Source organism: Aotus nancymaae, unplaced genomic scaffold (assembly GCF_030222135.1).
Source record: "Aotus nancymaae isolate 86718 unplaced genomic scaffold, 86718_ANA_hifiasm-v0.15.2.pri h1tg000029l, whole genome shotgun sequence".
Lineage (NCBI taxonomy): Eukaryota > Metazoa > Chordata > Mammalia > Primates > Aotidae > Aotus > Aotus nancymaae.
Window position 1 is genome coordinate 19427861 of NW_026988442.1, and position 12231 is coordinate 19440091.

Consider the following 12231-nt stretch of genomic DNA (forward strand, 5'->3'; position numbering starts at 1 on the left):
TCAAGATTTGATCTGTCTGATTCTAACAATCTATGCTCATATGTGGGAGTGAATGAATGACCTCAAGTTGGAACTTATACTTAAAAGGGAAGCAGAGCACAAAAGTTTGGAAGATTTGCAGCCTGGATCTGTGGCACAGAAAAAGCTTTTTCAGGAAAAGAATTCAAGTAGGCTGTGGAGCAACCACTTGTTGGAGAAATTTCTATAACTAACAGGGAGCCAAGTACTGATAGCCAAGACAAGGGAAAAAGACATCGAAGGCATTTCAGAGACCTTCAGGGAAGCCCCTCCCAACACAGGCACAGAGGACTCTCGGAGGGAAGAAAGGTTTCATGAGTTTGACCCAGGGCCCTGCTGCCCTGTGCAGCCTTGGGACATCGTTCCCCACATCCGTTCCTTTACCTGGCAGGACTTGCTACAAAGGGTGGTTTCTAGAGTCTCCTGCCTGCCTCATTCTTTCCTGTTAACATCCAGTGAGGCCTATGCCAAAGACCCCATGAGTGAGTGCAAACTGTCTTCATGTATACTGCTCGTATATACCAGTTTTCTATACTCTCATACTGGTTCTCAGTCTTGAGCAGTTCCTTGTTAAAAATTTCAGCTATTTGTTAAAAAAAAAAAAAATTAGCATCTCACCCCCTTGTATGGCAGCCCTGTTTTCCTCCCATGCTCTTTTCCAGAAAAAAAATGGCATGTTTTATCTCTCCTTGGAGGCACCTGAAATTTCAAACTAGTTGATCACTCTGTGACCCCAGATATTTGATATATTAAAGAAAAATTATAATTATGTAAAGTATCTAATTTTTTTTTTTTTTTGAAACCGGGAGCAATCCTCTTTTTATATCCTAAGCAGAAGCCGGAAGTCTCTGCATGTCAACATCCATTAGAGATTTCATTCTTCCAAGACTGCCTTTCTTCTGATCTGTTTCTTGGTGTTAAGTACCCAGCTTTTAATAATGCTTAATTAACAATTTATAATGTTAGCATTCTTACGCTTATCACCTATGACATCTCCCCAACATGTCTGGGGCCAGGCCATGAATTCCATGAGGACAGTCATTGACCTCCAGATCAATAACATCTTTTCCAGAAATCTGCATTACAGCCATGAAGTTCACGCCTATAGAGCTCCTGGGAAGACATACCCATTGGCCACATTTTAAGAGCCAGCAAACACATTATTTGCCAAGCACTCAAACCCGCTGTAACTGATGAGGGATGATGGTTTGGAGCAGGAGCTATAATGTTGGAAAGATGTGGTTAATCTTGACCCCTACCTCTGCCACTTGTGAATTACATGACCTCAGACAAATCCTGTAACCCCCTGTGCTCAGTTTCTTTATAAAATTGTGCCGATAGTGATGGTATCCAACCCCTATGCCTGGCTCATCATAGGTGATTCAGAACCACTAGCTATTTATTTAGTCATTTTATCTTAAAATGTTGGCACATTGCTATCTGGATGTCATTTTCTCCAGTACATGGAGTGGCCAGACCTCTGACCCTGCCCTTTCTCTTTTTCCTTTGCCAGATGGCGCTGGTTTTCCTTTCTGGCACACACTCCACAGAGGAACTTGGGAAAGGAACAAAGATTGAAGAACAAATCAGCCAATTTTTCCATGTTTTAAAAGTAGCTCTGTCAGAAGGTTGAGTGGGAGAGGAGTTTGCAGCTATTGGCTAAAGTGGGGGTTCTCTTTCCTGTCTGTAGCTTTCCATTCATTTTCCTGTCCATGACGCTGCTAGCCTTGCAGACCTGGGACATCAGCCCCTCCCCTCCAGTGGTCTGTTCCCTGTGTCAGTGACTCAGTATTTGCCTAGTGTTCCCACAGCTCTAGGGAAGAGAAGTGAGGCTGGTGCTAGGCAAAGCTGGAAGGGAGCCTGGTACTGGAGTTGGGGGTTGTTGGGGAGAGGGGGCGTCCTGCAGTTGCAGTGCTGAGTGAGGTCTTGGTCCTGACAGGACAGATGAGGCCCTTTGTTCCTGCAAATGGGCCTTTCCTGGCAGTGATGGAGATCGCCTGCAGTCCAGCCTGCTCCTCCTCTTCAGCTGCAGCCATTATCCTAAAGTGGTTTTATTGATCTGCTGACTCCCTGTCTCCTGCCTGCTCTCTCTTTCCTCCTCCCTCCCCACCCCCTGCACCCCATCCTCAAGCTCCTAAATGCTCTGTTGCTGGCCTCACCCATGCAAGGCTTTTTCTTCAGGGGTAAATGATGATTTTGAAGTTAGATTAGACAACTGTACTTGTCTTGTGAGAAAGCAGATATTCCCTTAGGGCGAGCATTTTCAGACTAGCAAAGGATATATCTCCATTTACCAACCACACCTTTTCTGGATGTTATTTTTGGTTGCTTTGAGTTTTTGTAAGATGTAGGAAATATAGATGCTATGAAAGTTCAATTTCAAAGTTTGCACTTTGGCAAAACTGTAGTACATTTTACAATGTCATGACAATGCCACGTTTTAAACAATTACCAATCATATTCATCTCAATACAGTTTACATGTAATTAAAAAAAATTGAAATCATTCAGCATTTTTGCCTAAGACTTGGTTATAAGCTCCTTAAAGTTATGTATTCCTATTTTATTTATAACAACTATCATAATCCTTATTTATAGGTAAAGAAAACTAAATGTCTTGAAAATCATAAATCTAATAAATACTATAGACAGGACGCAAAGCTAAGCCCATTAGACATAGATACTTCTTTGTATTTATATGAAAGACTGTTAAAGAGAGAGAGACCCGGGTGTTAAATCACCTGAGAGCTGGCCCATGATCGTCATGCTATGAGCATATTCATACATGCTCAGAAGTTTTAACTGAAATGTCCTCATTTAGCTCTAGTGTGGCTTTTTTGAGAGAATTTGGAGCTGTTGTTCCTCAATAAAAACATAAAACCTGGAAGGTGATTTAAGCCTCTACCCAAAGTCTATGAATAAACTTGTTAAGAGTTTCCTTGGCTGGGTGTGGTGGCTCACATCTGTAATCCCTTCACTTTCAGAGGTCGAGGCGGGCGGATCACCTGAGGTCGGGAGTTCAAGACCAGTCTGGCCAACATGGTGAAACCCCATCTCTACTAAAATACAAAAATTAGCCAGGCATGGTGGTGGGCACCTGTAACCCCAGCTACTTGGGAGGCTGAGGCAGGAGAGTTGCTTGAACCTGGGAGGCAGAGGTTGCGGTGAGCCGAGATTGTGCCACTGCACTCCAGCCTGGGTAACAAGAGCAAAACTCCATCTCAAAAAATAAAACAATAAAAAAATACAAATCTTCTCCTAGTGAGATACAGGACCAGAATGCAGATGTGGAAACCCATGGGTTCTTATCCCTGGATGGCTGGTGTCAGCGCAGGTCAGTAGGAACAATACAGAGTTAAGAGGCACCAGACACCAGGATGCTGTCATGACCTTTAATTAAACTTATGATCACCTTATGTGCCTGTATGAAAGGCACATTTAGGAGAGATGTATGTACCTTCCATGGGCCTGGAATGAATTACTGCCTTGTTAGAATAAGAGTGAGGGGAGGTCTCTGGAAGAATCAGATTCTGATTATTAGTGGAGACAGGAGAATAGAGCGTCAGTGAGACAATCCCTATACATAATTATTATTTATTACTATTGAACAATACTATCTGCTGTGCACCAATCCGGTTCGCTGCCATATATAACATTGACGTGCTCTTGGCCCTGCCAAATCAATACCTTCTATTGCAGACTATAGAGATGACTTTTGTCCTTTATCTGCCCCCACACCCCAGTTTCAAAGTGGGAGATGTTTGGAACAAGATATAATTTTCACTATCTCTATTTTAAGGCTAGCACCTGGAGATGCTCTTTGCTGTACAATAAAGTGTGGCTGTATTTTATTTTCTGTTGACTTACATTATAAAATCAGCAATGTGTTTTCATTAGAAAAAGAATAGCATAATTTTAATTGAAAATGTTTAATATGAAAAAATTAGTGGAGAGGAATGAAAGAGTATATAGGACTGGAAAGGAAGATGCCTGGGATTTAGTTCTAAAACTGTCACTACCTAACTAGGAAACTGGCCTTTCGTCATGATTTTGCCTCTGTGAGAGCTGGGATGAGTCAGTTAGCAAGCTTCGAGCCTCAGTTTCTTCCCCTGTTTAATGACAGGCTGGGGCTAAATCAGAGACATCAAATATATATCACATATACTGTCACTTGTGACTTTTATGCCTATAGCAGACATTACTAATCAAAAGCAGCTTTCTTTCTGATAAAGCCAAAATACAGTCTCAGCCCACTCATAAATGTGCAATGTTCTGATCAGAGTTAAAACCTAAAATGCTTGAATTCTATGCTCACTCAGGTCTTTTCAGCCCAGACAACCTAGATTCTGAATTAGTGGTCAGCCTCCTGCAGTTTTATGCCAGGAGCTTTCCATATATTAAACTAATCTTTCAAAAGACTCCCTCAATTCATTTCAAAGAGGAAAGACAGGGATAAATTTCAGAAAGAAGGCTATTTATGCAAGACAAAAATATTCTGATTAAAAAGCTGCATTGTTTATTCTAAAGCAAACTTCAGCCAACACTACACTTGTTTTGGATCTATTCAATTTTGGTCTCTCCTCTTCCTTTCTGTCTTGAGCAGCTCTCACATTCTCTTTCTCCCTGGACTTTAGTGATTTTTTCCCTAAATTTATAATTGTGGCCCTAACTATGTTCTTGTCACTTTTGGGACTTCTTGTCCCTATACCTTGTACAAATAATCTCTATTGTATATTGCTTCTTAAGAGAAGATGTTATACATGTGCAGACACATAAATGCGAAGTGAAAAGCAGCAGTCAATAGACCATGCCAAGCATCAATTCTGCTGTTATATTTTTCTGCAACTAAATACTGAATGGCTGAGTGTCTCTAATGAATGATTAACTGTGAATTTATTTCTTTTTTGTTATTGTAAAAATAATCATTAAATAAGTATACATGAATAAATAATTCTTTCATATTTATGAAATGCTATCTTATAAGAACATGCATTTTAAATAAAATTGGCCAGTGACTTCTAATGTGATCACATGTATGTCAGGCTGAAAGTTTTATCAGTTAGTTTTCACTTTTAAGGAGTTTCTGTATTTCACATTATATTTCTTCAGTTACTTAAAATGAAAAATGTTGGTATTCTCATCAGAGGCTCGATTTAGAGTGACTATTGGGTAGAAACTTTAACTGTAAGCTTAAACTTTTTATTTTATAAAATGTACATACCCGCCACCCCCACAAGACACAAGTTTTATTTATAGTTAAGGTTATTTTATATCAGGATAACCTAGTCTAAACATAGCCTTACAGGGAGGGTGGGTCTTCTGAAGGAAAAATTGTCTTTCCAAATGGAAAGAAGAATGAATGAATGAATGATCCTCTTAATTGTAAATGAGAGGCAGCATGGTGTAACATACAGAATCTAAGATTGTGCTAATACAGGCTTGCATCACAATTTCAATTCTGATACTACTAACTGTGTGACCTTGAGGGTCTGACCTTGAGACTCCTTAAACTCTGTAAAAATGTTCTAGAAAACCATTTCTACAGTCTATGTATAATCCATCTCCCTAAAGATGTCACAAAAGACAGAAAATAAAAAAAAAATTGATTGATTTTATCATCTGTTAAAAAGTTAAACATTTTCTTGCTAAAACAATCATTAATAATAAAATATGCAAGTTTATCCTATAAAGTACCTTTATACAACTAGAAGAAAAGGTTCTACCCCTTCATAGGAAAGGGAATGAAGTATTTCCTTTAACAAATATTTTTGCAATGTTTGGAGAAGTGGTGAGGGATTTTTAGCCTTCTCTCCTGATGTTATTACCTATGAGGATAAGAGACAGAGAATATTTCTTTTCCTGTTTCTCTGTCTCTGACTATACCCTTGTCACTAGCTCTGCCATAAGTATTGAGGAGACAATAATTTGATTTATAGGACCATGCTTTATGAATGGGGAAGGTGACTATTAGTTGTAGGTCAGGACCCTCAGAAGTCCTTCCCCTGCATTCTGGCTCCTGATAATAAGCAGAGCCATGGCAGGTACAGTGATCTTCCATCTTTCTCTAGTTCCCAGGTCTTTTCACCCCTCAGTGAACCCACATAATGATAATGCCAGGGTTGCCTTTTGGGGGCTGATTGACTAAGGTGACTTTTAGCAAAAATGAAGAAAGAATACAGTACAAGCTATATTCATCAACCCAGATTCTCCCAGGGAACCTTGCATTTTGTGTGTCTGGAAGAGAAAGGTGGTAATTGTATGTGTGTCTGGATACTAATAAAGAAGAACCTTGCTAGAACCTCTCACTTCTGTCAGGGTCCAACTCCAGGAAGTGGGTGTTACCCTTCGGATACTACTCTCTTGTCCTAACTCAGGTAAGAATAACCCATCTCCTATGGGTGAAGCAAAGCCATGAATCCATGAAAATCACAGACTGGAGCAAAGTCCTCTAAGGGATGTTCTTTTGACTTAATAACCCTATTCCCATATCTCCAGTAACATACCTCTAAATTTGGAGACGTATATAGGGTTCTCAGAATTTTCTTACACTTATTTCCTAAAATACACTGCCAGGTTTTTGAGTAGGAATGATTTGAAAACTACCAAATCTCTCTTTGAATGTTGCCAAAATGTGATGTATTTGGTAGAAAATAATTGGGGCTTATTGTGTACATTTTGGGCTACATCACTGTGTAGGTTTTTAGAAATGTGCCGTGTATACAAGAGTATGTACAGAGTCACCATACATGCAAATAGATTTTTAAATTTAAGTTTGTTGAAAACAAACACATCAGTTCTCTAAAAAAATCGTCTATTTTGCTTTTGTTGTTGTTGAGACAGTATCTCGCTCTGTCACCCAGGCTGGAGTGCAGTGGCATGATGTCAACTCACTGCAACCTTTGCCTCCTGGGTTCAAGTGATAATCCTTCCTCACCCTCCTGAGCATCTGAGATTAAGGCACCCACCACCACAGCGGATAATCTCTGTATTTTTTTTAGTAGAGACAGGGTTTCACCATGTTGGCAAGGCTAGTCTCGAACTCCTGATCTCAAGTGATCCACCTGCCTTGGCCTCCCAAAGTGCTGGGATTACAGTCTTGAACCACGGCACCCAGCCTCTATTGTGCTTTTCATACCTGAATTTTAAACATATCTCAAAAGTTACATGGGGAAGTGAATATGTTATCTACATAGTCCTTGATTAGATTTGATCGGCTTTAGCAACATTTCCCAATGCTGTCATGGAGAACTGAATCACACTGATAACAAGCTACACACCCTGAAGTGGGAAGGTGGCCAGAAATGGAGATTTTAATGTCAGTTTGCATAGACTTTGTTAGTCACCATTAATAAGAAATGTCATGGGACAGCTGTTGGAAAATAGAGAATCCCTCATGTAAGGAAGCGAATACGCTGAAGGCAATCAGCATTCTAGGCCTTTGCCACCACAGGTTCACCGGGAACCTTAGGGATTGAGATTAGTAAAGGCTGTATCTAGGTCATGCTCCTCTCTCCCCACCAGGCTGGCACAATCTGCAGGAACCTGAACATGCATCTCTAGCCTATGCACTTATGACAGTGATTCCTGCTGTCCTGGCAAGCTGCTGCAGCTGTGACCCTGGAGAAGAGGGTGAGGGGCAATGCAGACCCCAGCCAACCAGAGGACTTGGATTTTTATAGTCACTTCCCCCCATATAGCAAAAATGAAAATGTATAATTTCTCATGATGAATCCCTAGGGTAAAAACCAAGAAGTATTTAATTATATCAACTACCAGCAATTATTCTTTCTCCATGAGAATTTAGAAGTCAGAGATTCCAAAAGGGCCTTCTTTAGCAATAAGGTTGATGCCTTCTGCCCCCTCCTCTGGCTTAGTTTTGGCTTCCATAGGACCTTGTACTCTTCACCCTTTAGAAACTGGAAGAAACTATCTGGTGCCACTTGATGCATTCTCTGAGGCTAGGACTTCATCAGGCTCTATTCAATAGGCTTTTTTGATGACCTAGATTTCAAATGCTCCCATGACAGGAAATTCTCACTGTTATATTTGTGCTTTCCTGTTGGACCTAGTGGATTTTGTTTTCATATTACTATTTAATTTACAGACAGGAAAATCGTTGGAGCCTGGAGTCGTCTTGATAACACTGTTAATGCAATTCCCAGGACTTCCCTGTGTATACTGCCCAAACCCTGGGACACTGAATTGCTGTTGTCGTTTTAAGGTTCCAGGTGTTCATTTCAAGGGTGATCACATGACATCCCATAATCGCATTTATGAAAGGACTAATTAAAAATACAGATGCCTTCAGCTCAAAATATCCAGACAGCTGAAATACTTATTAGGTTTTTTTTTTTTTTTTTTTTTTTTTTTTAATGTTAAACTCCATATCCTCCCTTCTCTCCAACAGAAAAACTAATAATAGGTAACAAAGCACAGACAGGGAGGGCCTTCAGCCTTTTTTCTCCCATTAATTGACATGCTTTGTTTATAGATAAAACACCTAGTACTTCTACAAATTGGTATTTTACCATAATAACTTTTTAGATTACTTTGTTTACCCTTTCAGAATGGCTCAGAAACAATATTGTTTGTCCAGGGCAAGGAGATTTTAAAAAGTCTGTAGTCCAACTCATCTAATATAGAGGTAATGGTCATAGAAAACATCATTTGTCTCCAAGAACATAGAACCATTGAGGATCATTCAGCCTTAAAAAGAAGGTGTCTTGTAATGCAAATGTCAAGTTGTCTTTAACTGCCAGGAGGTAGAATAAACAAAACAATTATTATATTCAAAAGTGTTTTAGAGACCTGTGGACCTAAGAACTTTGGCATGTTGAATAAATAGCTCTTTACAGACACATTGGGTTTGCTTACTTGAACCAGAGCAAATGCATTTCCCCTGATCTGGCAGATAAATAAGATCTGAATGTATAGTTAAAAGAAATGTTAAAAATACAAAATTCACGTTTTATCAAGATAATATCTATTTAAGGTGCAAAGGCATCTTGCAAATGTTGGCATAACTTTTTATTAATTTATTTCTTTAGTCATTCATTCATTCATTTATTCATTCACATATACACAACTGCAATAATTGGAGGGCTTGCTAGGTAAGAGACACTGTGTGGAGCACTGGGTATAAGTGTACAGAAAGGAACAAAAATTGTACTGGAGGAAGCCACACATTGTCAACAGTCATAATCTGTGTTCAGTTTGGAAAATGTACCAGAGAGAGTAAATCTAGAGATCAGAAGGTCAACAAAACTAGAGTTTGGAAGGTTGAGAACATAACCCAGGCTTTGTATCAGCCTTTATTTCAATCCTAGGGAAGATAATAAAACATCTTTGGGAGAGAAAGCTGTCAATCTTCTAATTGTATAAATCCCTTGGAGTAAAAGTGAGGAAAAGGCAAGGCTGGAGAGAAGTAGTATCAACCTTTCCCCTCACATGGGATTTTCCTTTCTGGCTTTTACATTACTGTCTTCAGCTCTCATGAAAATAGCATGAACATTTTTTGTCTACACTCCCCTATGTCATTTTATTTGTTCCAGAAAATTTTTTGAGGATCCACTAAGGCAGGGGTCCCCAACCTTTGGGCCATGGACTGGTACTTGTTCATGACCCATTAGGGACGAGGCCACACAGCGGGAGGTGAGCAACAGGTAAGCAATCGTTACAGTCATGCTCAGTAATTACTGCCTCCTGTCAGATAAGTGGTGGCATTAGATTTTCTCACAGGAGTGTGAACCCTATTGTGAACTGAGCATGCAAGGGATCTGGGTGACATACTCCTCATGAGAACCTAATGCTGATTATCTGCGGTAGAACAATTTCATCCTGAAACCATTTCCTCACTCACACCCCTGGAAAAATTATCTTCCATTAAACAGGTCCCTAGTGCCAAAAAGACTGGGTACCACTGCACTAAAGTATATAGGTATTTTCCTAAGCATTGGAGATTTATCAATGGGTGGGGCAGCTGTGTCACCCAGCCTCATACTGCCTGTAAACCCTGAAAACCAAATAGTTCTACTCTAGGGTTCTAATGCCAATGGCAACGATTGGCTTTGGAAGAAGAGAAAAAAACTGTCTATTTCTCATTTCTCTTTTAATGTATTCATTGACTCATTTGTTTTTCAGGAACATGTTGTTTAGTTTCTGTGTATTTACAAGGTTTCTGAGATTCCTACTGTTACTGATTTATAGTTTTACACTATTGTGGTCAGAAGAAAATGCTCAATATTATTTTGATCATCTTAAATTTGTTAAGACTTGTTTTGTGGCCCAACATATGATCTATCCTGGAGAATGTTCCATGTGTGGTTGAGGAAAATGTGTATTCTGCAGCTGTTGGAAGGAATGTTTTGTAAATGCCTGTTAGGTTCATTTGGTCTGCAGTGCAGCTTAAATCTGCTGTTTCTATGTTGACTTTCTGTCTAGATGATCTGTCCATTGCTGAAAGTGGGGTGTTGAGGTTTCCTATGATTGTCGTACTGCAGTTTACCCCTTCCTTTAGATTTTTTAATATTTACTTTAAATATTTGGGAGCTGCAATGTTGGGTGTATATATATTTACAATTGTTATGCCCTCTTGCTGAATTGACCTGTTTATTCTTATATAGTAAACTCTTTTGTCTCTTTTTACAATTTTTGACTTAGTTTCAATCATTACTGGACTAAAGCAATTGAGAAGAAGTGCAAACCATTCTAATATGAGTTTCACTATTAATAGTTCACAGCTGGTCATCTTTCTTGCTATCTAAGTGTATACAGCATCTCCAGTACAATGCTTCTCAGAGTTTGTAGAATATGTGTCTTTGGAAATTCAAAGGTGTTCTGAAAACAAAGAAACAGAAACTATGTCTGTGATCAAAGACATTAGGGAACTCTGTATAGGCGTGTGTGTGTGTGTGTGTGAATATATGTGTGTATGGATGTGCTTAGGATACACAAGACCAGGCCTACTATTTTCACCACTGTATTTCTAGTACCTCACATGGGGTCTGTGCTAATGGATGCTCAAATGTAGTTCTTAAATGAATGAATGGATGCATGAAAGAATGAGTGTTAATGCTAACACAAAAAGGAAAAAGATCTGTTCATTTATTTATTTAAGCTGTGCCATCTAGATCAGCTCTATTTAAGAGACATCTAATGCAGGTCACATAAGTAATTTTAAATTTTCTAGTAACTACATAGTGGGAAATAAAAATAAATAGAATAAATTAATTTAAAAATATTTTTATGTAATCAATATGTCCAAAGTGTCATTATTTCAAAATAATAAATATAAAATAAATAGCAATGAGATATTTGCATTTTAAAAGTCTTTGGAATTCAGTATATATTTTACCCTATAGCACATCTAAATTAGAAGTAGCCATATTTCATGGACTCAGTAGTCCCATGTAGCTCAATAGTTGCAGTTTTAGTCAACTTAAGTCTTGCTGATATCCTTTGGACAATGAAGAGGAGTGTAGGGTAGGACACTTTCTTTTTTCTATTCTTCAAAGTTTAGAAATAAGAATTTTTTGGAATCCAGGCTACTTTTTGGATTTGATAAACATTCGTTGAGAATATGGATCTCTGATACCCTCAAACTTTTGCTCCAAAAGTTACGAGGGGTCAGCTCACATCTCCTTCTCTGTCTCCCACTCCGGTGTTCTGGAGTGAAACCAAACTAGGGCCCTGTTCTGAAACCTGTTTTCCTTATCTTAAAATCTGAGCCCCTTTTCTGGAAATATGCCCCTCTCTCTGGAACCTGATGCCATTCTGGAAACCTGTATCTTTTTCTGGAACTGGCTACAACTATCTCTCTCTTCTTCAAGATCAGCCATGAAGAAATTAAATAAAAAATAAAAATACAAACACACACAAATAACAAGAAAGCATGTCTTATCTCCTTCTCTCTCATGTCCTGCATCTTAAATGTCTCTGTATTAGATCAGATATTTTCCAAAATACAGGAGCCTGAAATTTCTACTCATTCCTTTTCTGAGCCAGAAATCCCCTAGATTCACAATGTTATCATCCACCCCTATCAGTATCCCATTTTATGGCTGTGACATTGGTAGAAATTCACATGGCCTTAGTGGAAAGTCCTATGTCTCCCCTTCCCCCTGCCTCATCTTCTCTTTCATTAGGTATAACAGAATCTCAGAGATGACTCCACTGGCTTCAGACCATCTGCCCATTACATTACATTCAATGTCTT